General features: G+C 44.5%; 1 protein-coding gene across 4 annotated transcripts in view; it reads left to right on the forward strand.

Moving 5' to 3' along the window:
• Positions 1 to 26,539, forward strand: part of ADARB1 (adenosine deaminase RNA specific B1) — a 251,278-nt gene that overhangs the window by 77,496 nt on the left and 147,243 nt on the right. For all 4 annotated transcript variants that reach the window (XM_037912791.2, XM_037912790.2, XM_043525846.1 and 1 more), the window contains exon 2: positions 23,578 to 23,614. The gene's annotated coding sequence lies outside the window, so the exon portion shown is untranslated. The remainder of the gene's footprint in view (positions 1 to 23,577; positions 23,615 to 26,539) is intronic.

The following is a 26,539-nucleotide window of genomic DNA, read 5'->3' on the forward strand; positions in this document are numbered from 1 at the left end:
TGTGTGTGTGTGGGGGGGGGGGAAGGGTGAGAAAACCTGGATTTGTGCTGGAAATGGCTCTACTTGATGATCACTTTAGATAAGCTGTTGCCAGCGGGGGAGTGAGGTGGGAGGAAGTTTTGTTTCATGGTCTGTGTGTGTATATAATGTCTTCTGCAGTTTCCACGATATGCTATGCATCCGATGAAGTGAGCTGTAGCTCACGAAAGCTCATGCTCAAATAAACTGGTTAGTCTCTAAGGTGCCACAAGTACTCCTTTTCTTTTTACGAATACAGACTAACATGGCTGTTACTCTAAAAAAAGCATTGAGTACATTAGCTTTTTCCACATCCTCTGTCACTAGGTTGCCTCCCTCATTCAGTAAGGGCCTCACGCTTTCCTTGACTTTCTTCTTGTTGCTAACATACCAGAAGAAACCCTTCTTGTTACTCTTAAGATCTCTTGCTAGCTGCAACTCCAGGTGTGATTTGGCCTTCCTGATTTCACTCCTGCATGCCCGAGCAATATTTTTATATTCTTCCCTGGTCATTTGTCCAATCTTCCACTTCTTGTAAGCTTCTTTTTTGTGTTTAAGATCAGCAAGGATTTCAGTGTTAAGCCAAGCTGGTCGCCTGCCATATTTACTCTTCTTTCTACACATTGGAATGGTTTGTCCCTGTAACCTCAATAAGGATTCTTGAAACTACAGCCAGCTCTCCTGGACTCCTTTCCCCCTCAAGTTATTCTCCCAGGGGATCCTGCCCATCAGTTCCCTGAGGGAGTCAAAGTCTGCTTTTCTGAAGTCCAGGGTCCGTATTCTGCTGCTTTCCTTTCTTCCTTGTGTCAGGATCCTGAACTCGACCATCTCATGGTCACTGCCTCCCAGGTTCCCATCCACTTTTGCTTCCCCTACTAATTCTTCCCGGTTTGTGAGCAGCAGGTCAAGAAGAGCTCCACCCCTAGTTGGTTCCTCCAGCACTTGCACCAGGAAATTGTCCCCTACATTTTCCAAAAACTTCCTGGATTGTCTGTGCACTGCTGTATTTCTCTCCCAGCAGATATCACTGGTGAAACACTGGAATGCGTTACCTAGGAGGTGGTAGAATCTCCTTCCTTAGAAGTTTTTAAGGTCAGGCTTGACAAAGCCCTGGCTGGGATGATTTGATTGGGGATTGGTCCTGCTTTGAGCAGGGGGTTGGACTAGATGACCTCCTGAGGTCCCTTCCAACCCTGATACTCTATGATCAGAGTGATTGAAGTCTCCCATGAGAACCAGGGCCTGCAATCTAGTGACTTCCGTGAGTTGCCGGAATAAAGCCTCGTCCACCTCATCCCCCTGGTCCGGTGGTCTATAGCAGACTCCCACCACGACATCACCCTTGTTGCTCACACTTCTAAACTTAATCCAGAGTCTCTCAGGTTTTTCTGCAGTTTCATACTTGAGCTCTGAGCAGTCATACTGCTCCCTTACATACAATGCAACTCCCCCACCTTTTTTGCCCTGCCTGTCCTTCCTGAACAGTTTATATCCATCCATGACAGTACTCCAGTCATGTGAGTTATCCTACAAGTCTCTGTTATTCCAATCACATCATAATCCTTGACTGTGCCAGGACTTCCAGTTCTCCCTGCTTGTTTCCCAGGCTTCTTGCATTTGTGTATAGGCACTTCAGTTAACTCGTTGATCGCCCCTCTTTCTCAGTATGAGGCAGGAAGCCCCCCCCTCGTGCGCTCCTGCTCGTGCTTCCTCCCAGTATCCCACTTCCCCACTTACCTGAGGGCTTTGGTCTCCTCCTCCTGGTGAACCTAGTTTAAAGCCCTCCTCACTAGGTTAGCCAGCCTGCTTGCAAAGATGCTCTTCCCTCTCTTCGTTAGGTGGAGCCCGTCTCTGCCTAGCACTCCTCCTTCTTGGAACGCCATCCCATGGTCAAAGAATCCAAAGCCTTCTCTCCGACACCACCTGCGTAGCCATTCGTTGACTTCCATGGGGAGGATGGACGAGAACACCACTTGCACCTCAAACTCCTTTATCCTTCTTCCCAGAGCCACATAGTCTGCAGTGATCCGCTCAAGGTCATTCTTGGCAGTATCATTGGTGCCCACGTGGAGAAGCAGGAAGGGGTAGCGATCCGAGGGCTTGATGAGTCTCTGCAGTCTCTCCGTCACATCATGCATCCTAGCTCCTGGCAAGTAGCAGACTTCTTGGTTTTCCTGGTTGGGGCGGCAGATAGATGACTCAGTCCCCGTGAGGAGAGAGTCCCCGACCACCACCACCCGCCTCCTTCTCTTGGGAGCGGTGGTCGTGGAACCCCCATCCCTAAGACAGTGCGTCTCATGCCTTCCAATCGGCGGAGTCTCCTTCTGTTCCCTTCCCTCAGATGTATCATCTAGTCCACTCTCCTCATTAGTACCTGTGGAGAGAACATGAAAACGGTAACTTACCTGTATCTGTGTTGCTGGTACATGGACGCTCCCCTTTTTTCTTCTGGAGGTCACATGCTGCCAGATTTCTTCACCGTCGTCCTGTCCCTGCAGTGCAGCCTGCTCTGAATCTTCAGAACGTTGTGTCCGAAGAAGCATATCCTGACGTCTGTCCAGGAAATCTTCCATTTCTCTTATGCAATGCGGGGTCGATACCTGTTGCTCCAGACCTTGAACCTTCTCTTCCAATACGGAGACCAGCTTGCACTTTGTAGAGACAAAGTCGGTTCTGTCCTGTGGAAGAAAGACAAACATGGCACATCCAGTGCAGGCCACAACAGCTGAACACTCCCCATCCATATTACCTTCCTTCTACGAGCTTCCTCAGGAGTTGTAGTAACTACTCAGAGAAGCCGGCAAGATGTAAGCCTCAGTGGGCTCTCCTCAGGCAAATTCCCTCTGTTAGCCTCTCTGCTGTTCGCAGCTCAGCTGGTTCGTAGATCTGTTGTTGTCTAGGGGGAGATAGTTGAGTGCTAGGTAGTCAAATTTAGTGTGAATTATTTGAATGTGGTTCCCTCTTAATTTAGAATTGGGATAATTGCAGCTCAGGTTTTTGATTAGTCTCCCTTCATTAATTTTATTGGAGGGAAGTCAGGGCTTAGATCTTAAAAAACAAAAAAAGGCCTCCAAAACCCAACCCTTGCTGAAGCTGTCTTTATCAACAAGAAGGGGCGTAAACATTATTATTGCTTTGTAGTTCATTCTTTAGAGTTTAAGGTGGTTTGAAATTTTAAGCTTCCATAAGTATTTGTCAGCTTAAGCACTTACCTTCCTGTAAGTGCTTAGACAACTTTTATCCTGAAGGCAGTTTAAGCAGTGAAGGCGCCCCAAAGCTAAAGAAGTTACAAACGCCCACAACCTTCTTACTGATTTTAGTTTTGAGTTAACCTAGAGAGAACTATCTTGTGTTCACATACACATCTTTAAATCTTCATATCATAAATAAACTTAACCAATTTTCTCCAGATTTGGAATATTTCTTTTATTTTATGAATATTGTAAACAACTAAAGTTTAAAGTTTATAATTTCTGCCATTTGAAAGTTTATATCTAAGCAAAAAAATTTTAAAATGTGGGCAAAATATTTAAATATTTCAGTATTCAATATGTACATATATTAAAAAAACCCACTTAACTATAAACAAGTGAGGAAAGTTTCAACCTAATAATTTGAGAAAATTATATGAGTAACTCAGTGGGGGGCGAAGAGGGTTGGAATGGAAACACTTTCAAAATTTCAGCCATAAGTATAGTTACAAATGCTTTAATAGACACTGAATTGTTTAATGAAAAACAACTGAATAATTCTAGACAAAAAGTTGTAACTCCATAATCAAGGCTTAGTTGAGTTTTGACTTAAAGAAGGAATCCAGCAACTCTGACTTCATGGATGAAAAATACAGCGTATCCTCCTGTAAATTATGCTGCTTTATGAGTACAGAATGCATTTTCTGAAGATTTACAAATTGACTAGTTTGAATTCCAAAGAGGATGGAGCTTGGCTGTTCTCAGTGGTGGCAAATGACAGGACAAGAAGCAATGGTCTCAAGTTGCAGTGGGAGAGGTCTAGGTTGGATATTTAGGAAAAAGTATTTCACTAGGAGAGTGGTGAAACACTGGAATGGGTCACCTAGGGAGGTGGTGGCATGTCCTTCCTTAGAGGTTTTTAAGGTCAAGCTTGACAAAGCCCTGGCTGGGATGATTTAGCTAGGGTTGGTCCTGCTTTGAGCAGGGGGTTGGATTAGATGACTACCTGAGGTCTCTTCCAACCCTAATCTTCTATGATTCTTTAATTCTATGAATTTAAAAAATAAATAAATGACTCCTTCAAGAGATTTGGTACTCTGTATAAGGCCTTTTTGTCCTAATGCTATCTTAATGGAGTAGTGCAGATTTTACACCCTTCCCATGTAGTTAAAACGCACGGAAACCTTGTGGGTAGGCTACATTTGAAGAACTTCTTTTTGAATTAATGGTCAGTTTTGTCCATTATTTTTCATAACTGACAGTTTCTCCTTCAGCAGAGCTCAAGAAAAAAGTTCTGCTTGAAAAAATTCTATAAAAACTGTCCATTTTCAAAATGGCTGACATCTCCTATCACTGTCGATAATACTGAGGCCACACTTAGAAAAAATAATCCCTGCCTCCATTCACCTTATTGTCACAATGCTCTCTTCCACGTCCTCAGAGCACAGGAGGCCTGTTGTATTAATTTCAATGGAATAAACAGGCCCAGAGAGTCAATGGTATTCACATGACCCTGTCAGTGTACAATATTAAACAGTTATACAAAGCCTGGGATACAGAGACCTTGGCTTGCTTAATCTTATGACACACACACTATTAATAAAAGGTTAAAAAATTTGAAAAGGAGAAACTGTTAAAACATTTGAAATGTAAAGTACAAAAGAAGCCTTTTGTTTTAACAATATTCCATATTCCCTTTAGTTGTAGAGAGATTTTTAGAAGAACTCTCATCCTCTTGTGAAAGTCTGTCTTTGATGGGATTAATGGTAAAAACTGTCCTTTGGGGGGAGGGAGGGGGAAGGGGGGAAGAAAAAGTATTAGTTCAGATGGGCTGGAGCTGTTGTTGCTGTTGCTGAAGTCCATCCCTATTTCCTATAAGGTGCAAACACAGAGTGGGAGAGAAGAGAAGAGCAAAGATAGCAAAGCTTTGGGCAGCTGCAGAGTGGCATAACCATTGCTGATAAAATTTGTGGATGACACACAGATTGGCGGAGTGATAAATGATGACCAGGCATTCACACAGATCCATCTGGATTGCTTGGTAAACTGAGCCCATTCAAACAAAGGGCATTTTAATATAGCCAAGTGAAAGTACATACATCTAGGAAGAAAGAATGGAGACTATATTTACAGAATGTGGGGACTGTATTCTGGAAAGCAGTGGGTCATACTGGACAAACAGCTGAACATGAGCTCCTCATGCAAAGTGGTGGAGAAAAGGGCAAATGTGGTCCTTGGATGTTTAAATAGTGGAACCACGAGCAGGAGTAGGGAGGTGGTTTTATCTCCATATAAGGCATTTGTGAGATAGATGCTGGTCTACTGTGTACAGTTCTGGTTTCCACATTTTAAAAAGGATGTTGAAAAATTGGAGAGGGTGCAGAAAAGAGCTGCAATTCCAGTGTTAGAGAAAATGCCTTACAGTGAGATACTTAAGAGTTCAGTCTGCTTTTAGCTTATCAAAAATATTGAGAGATGACTTGATTAGCGTTTAAATACCTTTATGGGGAGAAAATACTGAGTATTAAATGACTCTTTAAGCTAACAGAGAAAGGCATGGCTCAAGAACCACTGTCTGGAAGCTGAAGCCAGACAAATTCAAGTTGGAAATGAGGCACAGATTTTTAGCAGAGAGGGTGACTAACTATTGGAGCAAACAAATAGAAATGGTGGATTCTCCATCTCTTTGTGTGTTCAGGTCATTAGTGGATGCCTTTCTGGAAGTTCTTCCAGTGAGCTCCCTATGTGGATTCCAAACGTGGATATGCATATGCACCATGCGCTGGAGCAGGAACTGTTCATAGTAGTGTCCACTGACTCACACATGTGTCGACCACGTGGCGCGTCCAAGGCTTTAAGAGGCTCTGCCGGACAGTGCTGCTCCAGTTCCTTCTTACTGCTGCATGGCCACAGTCGGAACCCCTATTCCTCAGTTCTTTTAGCTTGCTAAGAGAACTGTTCTTCGCTTGTTGTCTGTAGATAGTTTTTCTAGTTGTATATAGTTGTCTGTTAGTTCGTTACTTCGCTAAATCTCCTTTGTTGGACTTCTCCCCTTGCGGGGCTCCTCCCCAGCTAGGGACTATGCCCTGGCAAGCCAGGTTTAAATATTGTGCTTTGTTCCCATGCTCCTTCTCTGTGAGTGGTGAGTACCAACATTACCTCTACTGTTTGGGCGAAGCTCGTATTGCTACCCGGTGCTCAATCTGCCACTCTTTCCCGGCTCGGACTTGAGAGGCCAGGGAACTTCACCTCCGCAAGTTCCTTACGCAGGAGGGAAAGTGCCCACACGCACAAACGGATCTGGCACCGACGGATCCAGCGGAGCGCCACTCGTACCAGTGGTGTGCACTGCTCTGGGCCCTTCCCAGCCAGCACCAGTGGCATGACTGCAACTGCCCACGACCCACTGTGCTCACAGGAAGCACAGCCTTGGGCAAAAAGGTGGCTCCCCAGTGGGGACGGCCTCTAAATGCAGCATTGTCTCCCCAGGCTGTGCTAGGTCGGGTGAGAAGTGGTGCGTTAACCAGGATGCTCTAGCACTGAAGAAGTTCAGATCAGAGCATAAGTCAAAGCACTGTGCTCCATTGGCCCTGCCACCATCACCTCTTGTCCCATCCACTCCACTGGAACTGTCTGGACTTGCATGCCTGGTCCCATGTACATTGGGGCACTTGTCCCCTCTCATGCCGGTGGTTGAACTGATGTTGCCATATGCCAGCTCCCCTCCATGCTCTGGGCCTCATCACTTCCAGACTGCCGTCTCCCACAGATGAGCTGCTGCTTTTCCAGCATCCTGCTCCACTGTCTCTCTTTGCCGGGCCCTTCCACAGAGGAACCTTTTGCTCTTGGACTGTCTCCCCTTGTCTCGTCCGAGACTGATGGTTCTTCCCTTACCGGACCTGTCTTCAGCCTCTGAGTCGTCCTCCAAGCCACACTCCACCTTCTTGCCCACATGGTCATATAGCCTGGACCCACAGTGCCACCCATATCATCCAATGTATGCTCTGCTGGTCAACCTGTGCTTTCACCATCTGCAGGCATGGCTGATACCTGGCGACCCCTATGCCTGGCCATACTGGGCCACTTGGGACCCCTACCATGACCAGGGAGGGCAACCACGCCCTCATCATCATCCATCCCCGATGCACACCATCCCTCCCTCTGTCTATGAGGAGCCCCAGGGCATTCTGGCCCTGCCGGCACATATGGTACAGGTGGTACCATCACACCCTCCAGTCCCTACTTGCGCCTCTTCCTCCCTGGACAATGCACTTATTCCATCCTCTCTCTCTTCCCCTGACAACCACCTGCAATACCAGGATCTGCTTTGACGGATGGCTACGGCCCTCAACCTGCCTGTAGAAGACGTACAGGACCCCCAGAGCCAGTTTCTGAGCATATTGCAATCCCCCGGGCCCTTTCTTACCTCCCTGCTTATTCACAAGGCCATTTTATAACTGGTCTAGATGGTCTGGCGTACCCTGGCCTCTTGTGCCCCTATTCGCAAGGGGGTAGAGTATCGTTATTTCATGCCCTCCAAAGGGACAGGCTTTCTGTTTACTCACCTGCCACCGAACTCACTTATAGTCCACACGGTGACTGAGCGCAGCCCATAACAGCATTTTAAATCTATCCCCCTTACCCCGATCACACCGCCAAAAACCTGGACCTGCTGGGCTGCAAGGTCTGCTTTTCTGTGGGTCTCCAATTCTGTATTGCCAGCTACCACGCCATCCTGGCGAAGTATAACTTCCTCTAATTTTTGAAGCTTGTAGAATTCCAAGCCTGCCTCCTTCTAGAGAAGCAGCAGGACTTCCAACACCTTCTGGATAAAAGCAAGTTGGTCGCCAAGGAGGCTCTCCAGGCAGCAGCTGATGCTGCTGATACTGCGTCCCTCTCTCTGGACTTGGGGTTTGTCCTCCACTGTGATTCCCGGCTGCAATGTAACGGGTTTCCAAAAGAGTTCCAGCCTATACTCGAGTATGACAACTCCCCTTTGATGACGACAAACTATTTAGTGACAAAACCGATGAATTCCTGCACTCCTTTAAGGACTCTTGTGCTGTCCTCCGGTCGTTGGGTATACATACCTCAGCCCCAACCCACAGGCAACAGAAGTTGACCTTCAGACCCTACCCTTGTGCCGCTTACCAGTCCTAGCCTCAGTGTCCATTGGAACTGTCTCGGCATTGCCGGTGCTCACGGTGACCCTGCTATACCACTCCCGCTGCTCCTGCCACTTCTGCCTTCCTGCAATGTTCCTCCAAGCAGCCCTTTTGACTCCTTCCCCGAGAAGTGTGAACCTCCCTCCACCCTTCCAGTCACCCCCCAGGTTGTTTTTGGGGTCATCTCGCCCTCTTCAGTTGCAACTGGGGTGTGATTACCACCAATCTCTGGCTGCTGGGCATTGTTTGTTTGTTGGGGTACCTTAGAATTCCTCTCCTTTCCACCCTGTCACCCTGGGGACCTCTGGGAAATACTTCCCAGTATCATCTTGTCCAAGAGGAAGCGGGTGCCCTCCTCTGGAAGGGAGCCATAGAACATGTTCCACGGTGTTACCACAGTCATGGTTTCTGTTCCCCTTACTTTCTCGTACTGAAGAAGGCAAGTGGTCTCCGTCCCATTTTGGACCTCTGGTTGTTCAATAAATTTAACCACGGATTCCATTTTCGGATGGTCACGCACCCCCTCATCATACCTCCTCTTCCCCCCTTGTGCCTCGTTCACGGCTCTCAATATGAAGGATGCATATTTCCATATAGACATCCACCCCGCTCATTGCAAATTCCTCCGCTTCATGGTGGGGCGTTCCTACTACCAATTTCAGGTCCTTCCCTTTGGGATTGCTACCGCCCCCTGCATATTTACAAAGGTTTTCGCCATCATGGCAGCCCACATGCGTCTCCTGGGTCACTCTGTATTTCCCAGCTAGACGATTGGCTTCTCGTGGCAGTATGCTGGGCCCACCTCTTTACCATTATCTGGACCCTACGCATCCTCTCAACACCTCCATGACCCCACTCTCCACTCCCTATTTCATCTCTGGAGCATGGCATTCTGGGATCTCTTCGCAACACCAGAGAACCACAAGCTTCCCCACTTTTGCTCTAGGGGCACCCTTGGACTGGGTTCCCAGGGTGACACCCTTCTTATCCCATGGACCACTGACCTCCACTATGCCTTTCCCCCCATCCTCTTGCTTCCCCAAGTCCTGCTTTAGGTACGTCATGACCAGGCAACAGTTATTCTTATTGCTCCTTCCCGGCTCCTTCACCTTTCCATTCGCCCTTTGATCCGTCTTTCAGTCCTCTTGGATCTCCTCACACAAGCTCACGGTCACCTGCATCACCCAAACCCAGGTCCTGTCCATCTCACAGCGTGGTATTTGGATGGAGCTCATGCATCAACAAGTTCTGCTCTGCCCCCGTCTGTGACATCCTTATGCATAGGCCACGCTCGCCCACTCAGGCCTACTACCAGGCCAAGTGGTGTTGTTTTATTGCATGGGTGCGCTGTCACCATCACCCCTTTGACTCCGCCTCTGTTCCTTTTCTCGTTGACTACCTCCTTCACCTACGCCAGTCGAGCCTCACCAACTCCTCCATCTGCCTCCACCTGGCAGCGCTTAGTGCCTTTCTTCCCGCCTGTGGATGGATTCTCTGTCTTCACTCACCCGACCAGCTCCTGCTTCCTTCGTGGCCTTCTCAATGCTTTCCCCACCGTGTATAAACCTACCCCCTCTTAGGACCTTAACCTCATTCTGCCCGCCCTCACTGAGCCACCCTTTGAACCAGTCACAATCTGCTGCCTTGCCCACTTTTTCCATGAAAGTGATCTTCTTGATGGACATCACATCCATGAGATAAGTTAATGACCTGTGGACCCGCCATTCACCATCTTCCACAAAGACAAGGTTTCCCTCCAGCTCCATCCCAAGTTCCTTCCCAAGGTGGCTCCCCCATTTCACCTCAACCAGTGTGTGCATCTCTCAGTCTTTTACTCTAAACCGAAAGCCTTTTATCTCCAACACACGCATGCCTTCCAAGTGTCCCCTTGACTCTTTTTTGCCATTTAGAGGGCTGCCGGAGTCGCACTCTCTCTTTACAGCCACTCTCCAAGTGGATCTCTTGCTGCATTGCAAACTGCTATATACTCTTCCATGTCTTTCCCCGCTCCCTGAAGTCACAGCACACTCTTCCCCGGGCATATGCTGTGATATTAACTTCCTTGTGGATGTTCCCTGGAATGACATTTGTAGGGCTGCCACCTCGCACCTTTTCCACCCATTATGCCATTGCCCAGCCTCGGCCTTGTATGCTACTGTCGGTCCTTAAGACTGCGTCGTCTGGTGAGCCCTTGTGCCTGCCTCCACGCTGAGCACTGCTTGCTACTCTCTCATGTTTGAAATCCACATAGGGACCATCATTCGAAGAAGAAGAGAAGGTTACTTACTGTAACTGGAGGTTCCTTGAGATGTGTGATCCCTGTCTGGATTCCAATCCCGCCCTCCATCCCCTCTGATTCAGGCTCCTCTGCTTCCTGGTAAGAGGGAACTGGAGCATTGTCGACCTGCACAGTGTCTTAAAGCCTTGGACGTGGTCGACAGATGTGCGGGTCAATAGACACTACTATGAACAGTTCCGGCTCTGGCTCATGGCACGCAAATGTATCCATGTTTGGAATCCGGATAGGAACCACACATTAAATATTTACAGAATTTGACATCAGTTGGCTGTAATTTGGGGTGAAGTGATTCCCTGTATGCGTGTGCGTATGTGTTTGTGAGGTATTTTTATTCTGAATGAAAGGCCTATATAAGTGTGTGTGATAAAGTTAATGAAGAAGAAAGACTAATTTGATTTGAAATAGTGTATCGTATACCATTTGAAAAAGGTTGGCAACTTAAGTCTCAAACCTTTTGAGAAGTAGTGATTTGAGATTGTTGTAAATTAATATTTGAGCAATTAAAAACTTAGAAATTATGTGCATCTCAAACTTGATTCCAAATTAAACTAAAATATCCATACATGGTGGATACAATTTTAGTTCAAAATTACATGGATTTTTAAAAATTCAAACTATAAACCATGTTACCTTTATATTGAAATTATTTATGAAGCTAGCAGACATTCTGCTTAGTCTTCAGTGCCCTCAAGTGGTTACCTTTCATTTAGCACCTGTTGAAGTGTGTGTAAACTTCAGTAGTCTCTTTTTATAATATGCTTATATATGTGGTTATAATATGCACCAAGCATTTCATATTCTTTTTCACTTAAATGTTGCTTGCAAAAATGTACAGATATTGGACAGCTGACTGAGGAGATATCTGAGCCATTAGCAATTATGTTTGAAAACTCATGGAAGATGGGAGAGATTCCAGAGGACTGGAAGAGGGTGAATATAATGCCAATCTATAAAAAGGGGAATGAGGACAACCTGTGGAATTACAGACCAGTCAGCTTAACTTCAGTAATGGGAAAGATAATGGAACAAATAATTAAGCAATCAGTTTGCAAACACCTAGAAGATAAGGTAATGAGTAACAGTCAGCATGAATTTGTCAAGAACAAATCATGTCAAACCAACCAAATAGCTTTCTTTGATGGACTGACAAGCCTAGTGGATGCGGGGAAGTAGAAGAAGTGGTATATCTTGACTTTAGTAAGACTTTTTTGATACTGTTTTGCATGACCGTCTCATAAACAAAGAAGGGAAATATAACCTAGATCAGTGGTCCCCAAAATTTTGAGGGTTGCGCCTTCTCCTTACCGCTGTCCGTACCCTCCTGGAGCTGGGAGTGGGGCTGCAGCTGGGGTTGAGGGGGGGAAGTGCAGACAGGGATAAGGGGGCTGGGGCTGGGAGTGGGACATGGATGGAGCCGCGGCCAGGGGCTGATGCAGGGAGTGGTACTGGAGCCACAGTCAGGCCATGGTGGGGGCTGGCAGCCAGACCCCTGGCTGGATGCAGAGCTGTATTGAGGCTGGGGGGCGGAGCCATGGCTGTGAGGCGGGGCTGCATGCCGCTCCCTCCCTGCCCCCTGTGGTTGGAAAACTGTTCCCAGAGAGTAGTTATCAGTGGTTCACAGTCAAGCTGGAAGGGTATATTGAGCAGGGTCCTGCAGGGATCGATCCTGGGTCTGGTTCTCTTCAGTATCATAGAATCATAGAATATCAGGGTTGGGAAGGACCTCAGGAGGTCATCTAGTCCAACCCCCTGCTCAAAGCAGGACCAATCTCCAATTTTTGCCCCCAATCCCTAAATGGCCCCCTCAAGGATTGAACTCACAACCCTGGGTTTAGCAGGCCAATGCTCAAACCACTGAGCTATCCCTCCCCCCCATTGATTTAGATAATGGCCTAGAGAGTAAACTTATAAAGTTTGCAGACAATACCAAGCTGGGAGGGCTTGCAAGTGCTTTGGAGGAAATGATTAAAATTCCAAATGATCTGGACAAACTGGAGAAATGATCTGAAATAAATAAGATGAAATTCAAAAAGGACAAATGCAAAGTACTCCACTTAGAAAGGAACAATCAATTGCACACATACAAAATGGGAAATGACTACCTAGGAAGGAGTACTGCGGAAATAAATCTGGGGGTTATAGTGGATCACAAGCTAAATATGAGTCAACAGTATAACACTGTTGTAAAAAATAAGCAAACATAATAGTGGGATGCATTAGCAGGAGTGTTGTAAGCAAGACACAACAAATAATTTTTCTGCTCTACTCCATGCTGATGAGGCCTCAGCTAGAGTATTGTATCCAGTTCTGGGTGCCAAATTTCAGGAAAGATGTGGAGAAGTTGGAGAAAGTCCAGAGAAGAGCAACAAATATGATGAAAGGTCTAGAAAACATGACCTATGACAGAAGATTGAAAAAATTGGGTTTGTTTAGTGTGGAGAAGAGAAGACTGAGATGGGACATAACAGTTTTCAAATACATAAAAGGCTGTTAAAAGGAGGATGGAGATAAATTGTTCTTATTTACTTCTGAGGATAGGACAAGAAGCAATGGGCTTAAAAACCAGCAAGGGCAATTTAGGTTGGACATTAGGAAAAACTTCCTAACTGTCAGGGTAGTTAAGCACTGGAATAAATTTCCCAGGGAACTTGTGGAACCTTCATCATTCCAGGATTTTAAGAGCAGTTTAGATTAAACACCTGTCAGGGATGGTCTAAATAATACATAATCCTGCCATGAATGTAGGGGACTGGACTAGAAGACCTCTTGAGGTCCCTTACAGTCCCACACTTCTATGATTGGTACTTTAATCATAGACGGTACGTGTCTCTCTTGTTTGGGGAGGCTTATGCGAGTACCAGAAGCTCCCTTGAAGTGGGGGGTGTGATGGGTTGTCACCTCCAGGGTTCAGTCTGGGAGCCCTGGGAACCGCTGTACCCTCTAATCCCCCGGCTGGGCAGGCTTCTCTCACACTGCTTTGCTGGAGATTCAGCCAGCCTCACCAGGCCCTGTTATCACCCAACATGACACCAGGTGGCACCACACATCCAACTGAGTTACCTGAGTGCTTTAACTAAGCCACTCAAGGACATATAGTGAATTTTCCAGCTACCCCGCCTTGCATCCCTGCTGGAGTATAAACCCAGAATTATACCGTTTTACACTGCACAAGGATCTGTACAAAATAAGCTCCTTAATATAGTTCTCTTTCCCCTCGGTGTGGGAAAGATATGCACAACAAGCTTGTGTGAACCAAACTGAGATTTTTTTTTTCCCCAGACACTTCACTCAAAACACACTGGTAAAGATGAAACATAAAACAAGTTTATTAACTACAGAAGGATAGATTTTAAGTGAAAACAAACAGATCAAAGCTGATTAGGCTTAGCTTGTGGTTTTGTTTATTGCTAGGTAAACTACCAGATAGGATTTGAATCCATAATCTCTCACCCTGACTGATGATACAAGCAGTCCACCAAGTTTCCATACACAGGATAGAAATCCCTTTAGCCTGGGACCAGCACTTCCCCCAGTTCAGTCTTTGTCCTTTAGGTGTTTCCAGGAGTTCTCTTGTGTGGGGAGTGAGGCCAAGAGATGATATCATTCCCCGCCTTATATAGCTTTTCCATGTGGCGGTAATTCTTTAATCCAAACTGAGTTCCCAGTCCAGTTTGTGGAAAAATACAAGTACCAAAATGGAGTTCAGTGTCGTGGTCAGGTCACATGCCCTTGCATGCCTTGCTCAGTCATAGCAGCCATTATCCGTAGGCTGCGTGGAGTGTTCCCCGGAAGCTTCTCCTTAGGTCTGTTGTTTCCCCTAATGGCCCATTACCCTTCACAGCCAGCTCTCTAGACTGGAAGCATCTTGCCTAGTGGGTGTCACCACATTTGAAATACGTCTTATGGAAGAATAACCACCAGTTTTTGGGTGTGTCTGCCCTTTTCCCCAGCAGCTTGTTCTGAATTTGGTATTCTCAGTTGTGACCCACAGAGGCACAGTGACAACCAGTCAGCCTAACTTCAATACTTGGAAAGTTACTGGAACAAATTAATCAATTTGTAAGCACCTGGAGGATAATAGGGTTATAAGGAATTGCCAGCATGGATTCCCAGGAACAAATCATGCCATGCCAGTCTCATTTCCTTCTTTTATAGGGTTACTGACCTAGTAGCTGGGAATCATAGAATATCAGGGTTGGAAGGGACCTCAGGAGGTCATCTAGTCCAACCCCCTGCTCAAAGCAGGACCGATCCCCAATTAAATCATCCCAGCCAGGGCTTTGTCAAGCCTGACCTTAAAAACTTCTAAGGAAGGAGATTCCACCACCTCCCTAGGTAACGCATTCCGGTGTTTTACCACCCTCCTTCTGAAAAAGTTTTTCCTAATATCCAACCGAAATCTCCCCCACTGCAACTTGAGACCATTACTCCTTGTTCTGCCATCTGCTACCACTGAGAACAGTCTAGAGTCATCCTGTTTGGAACCCCCTTTCAGGTAGTTGAAAGCAGCTATCAAATCTCCCCTCATTCTTCTCTTCCGTAGACTAAACATCCCCAGTTCCCTCAGCCTCTCCTCATAAGTCATGTGTTCCAGTCCCCTAATCATTTTTGTTGCCCTCCGCTGGACTCTTTCCAATTTTTCCACATCCTTCTTGTAGTGTAGGGCCCAAAACTGGACACAAAGTAACAAATTTGTTACTCCAGATGAGGCCTCACCAATGTTGAATAGAGGGGAACGATCACGTCCCTCGATCTGCTGGCAATGCCCCTACTTATACATCCCAAAATGCCATTGGCCTTCTTGGCAACAAGGGCACACTGTTGACTCATATCCAGATTCTCATCCACTGTAACCTTTTCTGCAGAACTGCTGCCTAGCCATTCGGTCCCTAGTCTGTAGTGGTGCATTGGATTCTTCCGTCCTAAGTGCAGGACTCTGCACTTGTCCTTGTTGAACCTCATCAGATTTCTTTTGGCCCAATCCTCGAATTTGTCTAGGTCCCTCTGTATCCTATCCCTACCCTCCAGCGTATCTACCTCTCCTCCCAGTTTAGTGTCATCTGCAAACTTGCTGAGGGTGCAATCCATACCATCCTCCAGATCATTTATGAAGATATTGAACAAAATCGGCCCCAGGACCGACCCTTGGGGCACTCCACTTGATACCGGCTGCCAACTAGACATGGAGCCGCTGATCACTACCCGTTGAGCCCGACAATCTAGCCAGCTTTCTCTCCACCTTATAGTCCATTCATCCAGCCCATACTTCTTTAACTTGCTGGCGAGAATACTGTGGGAGACAGTGTCAAAAGCTTTGCTAAAGTCAAGGAACACCACGTCCGCTGCTTTCCCTTCATCCACAGAGCCAGTTATCTCATCATAGAAGGCAATTAGATTAGTCAGGCATGACTTTCCCTTGATGAATCCATGCTGACTGTTCCTGATCACTTTCCTCTCTAAGTGCTTCAGAATTGATTCATTGAGGACCTGCTTCATGATTTTTCCATGGACTGAGGTGAGGCTGACTGGCCTGTAGTTCCCAGGATCCTCCTCCTTTCCTTTTTTAAAGATGGGCACTACATTAGCCTTTTTCCAGTTGTCCGGGACTTCCCCCGATCGCCACGAGTTTTCCAAGATAATGGCCAATGGCACTGCAATCACATCCGCCAACTCCTTTAGCACTCTCGGATGCAGTGCATCCGGCCCCATGGACTTGTGCTTGTCCAGCTTTTCTAAATAGTCCCGAACCACTTCTTCCTTCACAGAGGGCTGGCCACCTCCTCCCCATGCTGTGCTGCCCAGTGCAGTAATCTGGGAGCGGACCTTGTTCGTGAAGACAGAGGCAAAAAAAGCATTGAGTACGTTAGCTTTTTCCACATCCTCTGTCACTAGGTTGCCTCCCTCATTCAGTAAGGGCCTCACGCTTTCCTTGACTTTCTTCTTGTTGCTAACGTACCTGAAGAAACCCTTCTTGTTACTCTTAAGATCTCTTGCTAGCTGCAACTCCAGGTGTGATTTGGCCTTCCTGATTTCACTCCTGCATGCCCGAGCAATATTTTTATACTCATCCCTGGTCATTTGTCCAATCTTCCACTTCTTGTAAGCTTCTTTTTTGTGTTTAAGATCAGCAAGGATTTCAGTGTTAAGCCAAGGTGGTCGCCTGCCGTATTTACTATTCTTTCTGCACATTGGAATGGTTTGTCCCTGTAACCTCACTAAGGATTCTTGAAACCACAGCCAGCTCTCCTGGACTCCTTTCCCCCTCATGTTATTCTCCCAAGGGATCTTGCCCATCAGCTCGCTGAGGGAGTCAAAGTCTGCTTTTCTGAAGTCCAGGGTCTGTATTCTGCTGCTTTCCTTTCTTCCTTGTGTCAGGATCCTGAACTCGACCATCTCATGGTCACTGCCTCCCAGGTTCCCATCCACTTTTGCTTCCCCTACTAATTCTTCCCGGTTTGTGATGAGCAGGTCAAGAAGAGCTCTGCCCCTAGTTGGTTCCTCCAGCACTTGCACCAGGAAATTGTCCCCTACATTTTCCAAAAACTTCCTGGATTGTCTGTGCACCGCTGTATTGCTCTCCCAACAGATATCAGGGTGATTGAACTCTCCCATGAGAACCAGGGTCTGTGATCTAGTAACTTCTGCGAGTTGCCGGAAGAAAGCCTCGTCCACCTCATCCCCCTGGTCCGGTGGTCTATAGCAGACTCCCACCACAACATCACCCTTGTTGCTCACACTTCTCAACTTAATCCAGAGACTCTCAGGTTTTTCTGCAGTTTCATTCCGGAGCTCTGAGCAGTCATACTGCTCCCTTGCATACAGTGCAACTCCCCCACCTTTTCTGCCCTGCCTGTCCTTCCTGAACAGCTTATATCCATCCATGACAGTACTCCAGTCATGTGAGTTATCCCACCAAGTCTCTGTTATTCCAATCACATCATAATTCCTTGACTGTGCCAGGGCTTCCAGTTCTCCCTGCTTGTTTCCCAGGGTTCGTGCGTTTGTGGATGTGATATATTGATTTTAATAAAGCTTTTAACACAGTTCCACATGATATTCTCATAAGCAAACTAGGGAAATGTGGTCTAGATAAAATTAGTATAAGATGGGTGCACAACTGGTTGAAAGATGGTACTCAAAGAGTAGTTTCAGAGTAACAGCCGTGTTAGTCTGTATTCGCAAAAAGAAAAGGAGTACTTGTGGCACCTTAGAGACTAACCAATTTATTTGAGCATAAGCTTTCGTGAGCTACAGCTCACTTCATCAGATTCATCCGAAGAAGTGAGCTGTAGCTCACGAAAGCTTATGCTCAAATAAATTGGTTAGTCTCTAAGGTGCCACAAGTACTCCTTTTCTTTTTACTCAAAGAGTAGTTATCAATGGTTCACTGTCAACTGAGAGGATGTATCTAGTGAGGACCCAGAGGAGTCAATCCAGGGTCCAGTATTCTTCACTAATGACTTAGACAATGGAACGGAGAGTATGCTTATGAAGTTTACAAATGGCGCCAAACTAGGAGGGGTTGCAAGCACTTAGGAGGACAGGATTAGAATTCAAAATTTGGTCTGAAATCAACATGAAATTCAATAAAGACAAGTCCAAATTATTACACTTAGGAGGGAAAAATCAAATGCGCAGGTGCAAAATGAGGGGGTAGCTACCTTCATGGTTGTACTGCTGAAATGGATTTGGAGGTTATAATGGATCTCAAATTGAATATAAGTCAACAATGTAATGCAGAAGCAAAAAATGCTAGTATTCTGGGGTGTGTTAACAGGTGTTGTATGTAAGACACAGGAAGTAATTGCCTACTCACTACTGGTGAGGCCTCCTAAGGCTGGGCACCACACCTTAGGAAAGGTGTGGACAAACTGGAGAGAGCCCAGAGAAGAGCAAAAAAATGATAAAAAGTTTAGAAAACCTGATCTGTAAGGAAAGGCCAAAAAATCTGGGTATGTTTAGTCTTGAGAAAAGAAGACTGAGGAGGAACCAGATAGCAGTCTTCAAATATGTGAGGAGCTGTTGTAAAGAGAACAGTGATCAATTGTCCACTATGTCCAGTGAAGATAGGACAAGAAATAATAGGCTTAATCTCCAGCAAGGAAGATTTAGGTTAGATATTAGGAAAAACTTTCTAACTATATCGGTAGTTAAGCTCTGGGAGATGCTTCCAACGAAGGTGGCGGAATGCCCATCCTTGGAAGTTTTAAAAAGAGATAGGACGTTTTACAAATAACGAAGATTGAATTTGGTTATTCATATGTAAATATATGCACAATATGGAAATACCATATGTTTTGTTTCAGTATGTGTTTATATTTTATATAAAAACAAAAATAAAGTTTAAAAAACAGGGATGATCGAGGTTTACTTGGTCCTGCCACAGTGCAGGGGGCTTGATTTGATTACTTCAAGGTACCTTCCAGCCCTACATTTCTATGATACTATGTTAACCCAACTTCACTGAGCTAACATGATTGGGGGGAAAAAAAAACATGGTCTTTTTTGCTCGTCAAGATGGGGCTCGTAGATTTGCAACTTGGATGGAAAATAAGAAAAGGGACAGATGCCAACGTAAGTCAACAAAAGCCCCCCCCCTGCCACCTCCTAACCCTTTTCATCATGAAAATTTCTTTTCAATAGCTCTAATTGTTTGCAACAAGCCTTTGAAATTTGCCCAGGGGTGGGGAATGGGGTGGTGGTGAGGGAGGAGCAGCTAGGGATATGGCTTTTGCTAATTGCAGGTAAATCCATTCAGTTCTAGAGCTCAGTGCATGCACCGTTCCCCAGTACTTCATTGCAGCATTCCACAAGCCCCATATTGACAAGCAAAAAAGATGGCGTTTTTCTTTTTTTCAAAATACCCTGCTCAATATACCCTTCCAGCTTGACTGTGAACCACTGATGATTACTCTCTGGGAGCAGTTTTCCAACCATAGGGGCAGGGAGGGAGTGGCATGCAGCCCCGCCTCACAGCCATGGCTCCGCCCCCCAGCCTCAATACAGCTCTGCATCCAGCCAGGGGCTGGCTGCCAGCCCCCACCATGGCCTGACTGTGGCTCCAGTACCACCCTCAGCCCCTGGCCGCGGCTCCATCCATGCCCCACTCCCAGCCCCCTTATCCCTGTCTCCATTTCCCCCCCTCACTGTAGCTCACGAAAGCTTATGCTCAAATAAATTTGTTAGTCTCTAAGGTGCCACAAGTACTCCTTTTCTTTATGCGTAGATGGGCGTCTCCCATGGTCCACTGTGCGTTACGTGTACCTTGATGAGCCATTTAACTTGACTAGTTCCTTCACAATGTGCTGGCTAAATACCTTGTTACCACATGAGCAAACATTTGAAATACAGGTACATAGTTAATATTTATAACCTGAGATACAAAAATGATACATTCATACAAATAGCATAATCATATTCAGGAAATCATAACCTTTCCACAGATACCCTACTTGACATACTTTGTACAAGTTTTGTTGCAATTATATAACAGTGATAGCAATGATCTGTGTGGTCATATTTTAATTAGATAACGTAACACTGGTCTATAATTTCCTGGGTTCTCTTTGTTCCCCCTTTTTAAAGATAAGTACTCTGTTAGCTCTTCTCCATTGTTCTAGGACTTCCAAGAGTTCTCAAAGATAATTACTAATGGTTCTGAGATTGCTTCAGACTTCAGTACATCTCATGTATCTAATATTCTTTAATCTGTTCTTTCCCTATTTTGGTGTGTGTTCCTTTTTGACGTTATTGACATAAACTATGACCATACAGATCATTGTTGCAACCAAGGTCCTGTAGTGGCACCAAATATTGTAGAAAGGTTTTCATGTGAGGTGTCTATAAAAAGATTATGATTTGCTGGTTATTATGCTATCTGTATGTGTGTATCATTTTTGTAGTTGAAATTATGAATATTAGTTATGTTCTTGTATCTCAATGTGTTTGATTCTAAATAGCCTCATTAAAGCATTTGGATAGTTTCTTGAGAAAGCAATTTGCAGATTAAGTGCCCAATCAAGAAACACTTAACTGACAATGAACTTTGGGAGATGCCAATCCACATCTGAGCTTTCCTGGGAACGTTCAAACTAACATGTAAACAAAGGCATAGGTCTGCAAACTGAGTCATGCATGGACATGTGACTTGCCCATGTGACTCCAGGCTCCATCTTGCTGCTGTGTTTTTCCACAATAAGAACCAAGGGAGAGAATATAAAAGGCCCTTGAAAACCCCTCCATTTTATCTTCAGTCCTGCTTCTTACTTCTGGAGGAACCTTGCTGCAAACTGAAGCTCCGAACAAAGGACTGAATGACCCATCCCAGTTGTGGATATACTCCAGAGACTTGATTTGAACCTGCAGTTTATTCCATCACTGCTGCAAGACTGAACCGAGAACTTTGCCATTACTGTATGTAATTGATTCCATTTAACCAATTCTAGCTCTCATCTATATCTTTTTCCTTTTATGAATAAACCTTTAGATTTCAGATTCTAAAGGATTGGCAACAGCGTGATTTGTGGGTAAGAACTGACTTGTATATTGACCTGGGTCTGGGGCTTGGTCCTTTGGGATCAGGAGAGCCTTTTTTCTTTTATTAGGGCATTGGTTTTCATAACCATTCGTCCCCGTAACGAGTGGCACTGGTGGTGATACTGGGAAACTGGAGTGTCTAAGGGAATTGCTTGTGTGACGTATGGTTAGCCAGTGGGGTAAAACCGAAGTCTTCTCTGTCTGGCTGGTTTGGTGTGCCTTAGAAGTGAGAAAACCCCAGCCTTGGGCTGTAACTGCCCTGCTCTAAGCAATTTGTCCTGAATTAATACTCTCAGAAGTGTCCCACCAAAGACAGCATCATTACATCCTTTCCCCTTGTTGTTAATATTAATTGTGTTAAGTATCTGGTCACCATTAACATTTTCAGTGAACACTGAAGCAAAATAGGCATTAAACACTTTGGCTTTCTTAATGTCGTCAGTTGGATGACATTGGAATATTGTTGGAATATGTTTCTAAATAAAAAGCCTCCCGTTCTTTGCTACTGTCATTATTAAAAAAGTAACATTTTTTTTAAGAAAGGACACCAGAAATATGGGGCAACCCAGTGTTAGTATAATTTTAGATAACAATCGGAACTGTCAGAGGAAGAAATGTTTGGCTAAAAGCAGAGTTCAACTGAGATGTTTGAATTCAAGAAAGTATTTTCTGTGAACTAAAGACACAAGAATCAAATGTGTGTGTGCAAAAATCAACTGAGCTTCGTGTCTATGGGACTATTTCGGGGTGGGGGGGTTGATGAAGGGGCATGGGATATGGTGCTTACAGCATGCTGATAAATCTAATCCAGGGTCCACTGAAGTAAATGGAAATCTTCTCTCTGACTTCAGTGAACGTTAGACTGGGCCTTGTCTCCATGTCACTTCCTTCATTGCATCATCCTCTAGGCAATATCCTTAAGATATTCTGTCACTTCAACTGTGCTTGTGTCTTCCAGTGATTCTGAACATCATGAAGTGTTTTAAAAAAAAATCTGATGTGAATTAATCAGACTGTGGGTTTGTCTACCTGGGAACACTCAGGAAAATTAACCCAGATTAACTTTAAAAGTGGATTAGTTAAACCACATTAGACCGCAGTGTGGATACTCTTATTTGGAATTAAAATGCCCTTAATTTGGTTTAGTTTAATGGACTGAATTAAAACTAAACCAAATTAAGGCCACTTGAATTCTGAGTAAGAGTATCCACACAGGATTTTTATGTGGTTTAACTAATCCACTTTAAATTCACACCTTTCATTAATTCAGATTAATTTTCCCGAGTGTCCTTATAGAGACAAGCTGTGAGTTAATGCAATATTTTAAAAAATGGCTCTTGACTTTAATTTATTTTAAGTGATCTTATGTAGTGCAGCATCTCCCTCTCATGGACAAAACTAACATTTGAAATATTCTAGTTTCTGAATGAGAAAAGAAATCAAACTTGCTTAGTAGAAAAACCTTTATCCAAATACTGTAGAGGTGGTGTCTGTTTATGTTCAAATTGTACTTCTTCAGCAATACATCGTTTTTGAATTCTTGATTGTACAGCTGTTTAACCACAAATATTACTGTGGAAATAGTTTCTATGACTTATAGAATTATAGAAGATTAGGGTTGGAAGAGACCTCAGGAGGTAACGTAGTCCAACCCCCTGCTCACAGCAGGACCAACTCCAGCTTGGCGATACCCACAGCCATTTTGGAATTTGTCAATATAAACAGAAAAAATATTTTTAGGCACAGATGCAAGTATTAAGATCCAACTAGTTTTTTATTCTGTATAGATGGCAGCCCTGCCGGCTTCGTTTCTCAAGGGTATCTTTAGGGTATTTTAAATACAGCTTGCGGTTGTGTGCCATAGTGGGCGCGATTCTTTTCTGCACCCTTATGTTAGATACAGGAGAGCATGAGTGGATCTGTGCTCTGCCCAGCCCTGGCTGCAGGTTACAGCAACCTCAGGGGCTGCTCTAAACTGTGCCAGCTGATAGGAATTCCCAAGAGGTTCTCCACCATCTGGGGATTTCCAGAGCGAATTGTGCCCCTGCTGGTGCTGTTCCTGGTCCCCTCCCTGTGCCTGAGGGCTGCGTAGTAGTTGGCTCTGGTAGTTCTGTGTCTGCTGTGCGGACTCCTTAGCTGGCGGCTTGTGGCAGGTATCCACTCCCTTTGTGCAGCCTGAATAGAGCAAACAGGGAAGATAATCTCCTGCTTATAATTGTATGTTTGCCACATGGACTGTAATCAGTGATTATGGGCCGAATCACCACCAAAGCAGCTTTGTCCCTTTATGGACAAAAAGTTGCCATTTACTAAACGGAATGTGTTTTTTCTTGGATGAATCTAAGTGTGGTTGCTTTTTGTTTTGTAGGTTGCAGGACCAGCACGTGCTTCTAAGAGTTGAAGAGGTAAGCAGTAAATGAGCCAATTTAATGGCCTTTAATTAAGAAAAAAAATACTTATGTTTACAAAATTATTACTGAGAGGTTGTGTGGTTTCTAATTGATATACATTCAAGATTTTTATGGAAGAAAATTTGTGTGTACACAATGAATTCTTCTGTTTTAAAAAAAGTATTAAAAAATCAAACATTTAAAACGCTTGTTTATAAATTCATTCAAGAATTAAAAGGTACAACTTTTAAATTTATAAAACCAAAACCAAATGTTTCAGTACAATAAAATCCTGAATCAGGACTGAAAATAAGAAACATGATATCCTGAAATATCTGATCTCTATCAAGTGAAACTGCATTTTAAAAATTTACTAGTTCACTTAATCCTGATTCTGCAAATCAGTATTTATCTCATAAATAACTCTTACTCACACACTGACTATAATGAAATTACTTGTGAGAGCAAAGACTTCTTGTGTAAGTCATGTTTGAAAGATTTGATACAGTATTTGTATCTAGTTTGGTATATTGTAGCAATTAGCATCAGTATGGTTAGTGTAAATTATTTTGGAAGATTTAGTGGTAAACTTGTGACATAATGAATGGTTTTTGTTTTGTTTATGAACTAGAGGTCCCATCCTGCAACCTTTTTCTCATAAAAATAAAACCTGTTAGCCTTCTATAGTGGGTGCTAATTGTACTCACTGTAGTAATGTTTTAAGCCAGTTAGCATTCTAGTGACTTGTTTGAATATTTTTTTGTTGTTTAAAAAACATTCACCTTTCAGACTGAAATTTTCTAAGCAAGGTCTGTGGCTGAATGTAGCAGATCAAACACTCATCTGTGTGGTGCCACCTGCTGGTTGTCCGGGAATTAGCTCTTTCCAGGCTCAGAGCGCCTCCTGTTGGCCAGTGTCTCTCCTGCCTCAGGCCCCCGTGTCCCTCCTGGACCTTAGTGCCCTTTACTTTGGGGTTCTGCCCCCAGCAGTACCCCCACACTCTGGGTCTCCCCTCCCAGAGGCACCCCCCACTGTCTGTGCCCACCTTGCCTCAGTGGCTACTGCCAGTCATCATCTAGCCCCCTTTCTCTAGGGCAGACTGCAGTCCTTTAATGGCCACTCATCACTAGCAAGGGGGTTGGACCAGCTGCCTCTGCCTATCCCCGGGCTGCTCCTCTGCTGCCCCAGTACCTCCTTAGGCCTTTAACAGGGCCTCAGCCGGGGGAGTTGACAGGCTGGAGCTCCCCAGCTCCTCTTGCCCTTCCCCAGCACTGCTCTGCTTCCGATACCCTGTGCTCCCAGGCAGCCAGGTCCTTCCCACTCCAAGGCTGGAGTGAGACTGACCCAGCTCCTCCCTTAGCCCTTACATCAGGGCCAGCTGTGGCCTGATTGGGTGTGGCCCCAGCTGTGGCCGCTTCCCCAGTCAGCCTCCCTTTCCCCGAGACGTGCGGTAACTGCCCCACTACACTGAAGGTGAATATTTTCATTAGTGTGTGAGAAAAATCCCTTTAGCAGTTCTTCTGGTATGGAAGAATAGACAAGATACTCTTTCAATTAACCCCCTTCCCCCATTCTGTCCTTTTTGCTGTTCTTTTAATAGCAAGCCTCTAACCTTCAAAACCACTTAAATAGATATTAATAAGGTCCTATTCAATTTGTGATATCGTAGAAATTGTGCATCTCGCAATATTAGGCTTCGATTGCAATTTTGACAGCAGGTGCCCCAGCTATCAGTTCCGGGCGGCCAACAGCGGGAGTCCCCACTGTCAGCTTTTCCAAATTATTGCAAATAATAAGGACCATTATTATTTTTCTGTAGTTTTCCATGTCTGGCCCGCAACTCAGCCGCAATTATTTGACAATTGTCCTGTGATTCAAGTAGGGCCTTAGATATTAATTCAACTGAAATACATAAACTACCCTTCTTTACACAGCAATACTTGGTTGTAGCTAGTTTATATTTTTTCCCAAAGTACAATAAAATGCTAACAATACTCACCCAAAGATCCAGAATATTCTGGTTTTCTGGCTGAAATGCTGTGTCATCCTTTTCACTTTCAAAATGTTGTTTTCTTGGTACCAAGCCCTACATCTCTATTTTTTTCATCTGGCAGTATATTGGGGATCAAGAATTTGGCAGAAGTCTTTCAGAAATATTAAGTTATTATGTAATTAAAGGCTGTGTTGTAATAGGCAAAGATTTGTATGCAACCTTAACTTTAGCATTTCCTGACTTCTGTGTGCTTAATTTTGTAATTTTAATGCTTTAACATAGTTTTTAAAGTGGAATCCTGTCAGTGGTGTTAATTTTATGCAATGTGATTGTGTTAATTGTCTTTTTTAATGATATATATTTTTACCTTCCCTTTAAGACCCAATTTAGCTAGAAGCACTCTTTTCAGATTAAGGTTTTTTTGAACATATTACTATAGAAATAAGTTTAAGACATTTTTTGGGAAAAAATAAAATTTTAGAGCTTTTTTCACTCACTGGAACATTACAAGTGAAATACAGTTGTGTATGTAGTCTGTAACATTAGAGGGTGCTGTTGGATTGCATTTCTGTATTTCAGGATTTTAACAAAACATGCTCTGTAGTCTATCGTTTACAGTACTAAATCAGTGGTTTTACTGTACAGTTCAGGCATTCTGGGTTAGTGACATGAGAATTTGTTTTACTGTGCAACTCTTATTTGGCCTATTACAATGTTTAGCAATTGTACTAACTTACTGTAGTAAGCCTGCATAGATCTGGAGTTAAGTGAGCTGCCTGACTATTTAGAATAGCAGGAAGGTTGGTGCTGATGTACTGTAATGAAACATATGAAACCATTTTCCTTTATTCCGTTGTGCAAAAGGGGTGGAACACTTGGCTGAATCGCTTAGTCTTGGAATAAAATGGTCCCTTTGACGGTGTTACCATTATCATAGTTGGTTTAAC

Source organism: Chelonia mydas, chromosome 11, assembly GCF_015237465.2.
Source record: "Chelonia mydas isolate rCheMyd1 chromosome 11, rCheMyd1.pri.v2, whole genome shotgun sequence".
NCBI classification, from domain to species: Eukaryota; Metazoa; Chordata; order Testudines; family Cheloniidae; genus Chelonia; species Chelonia mydas.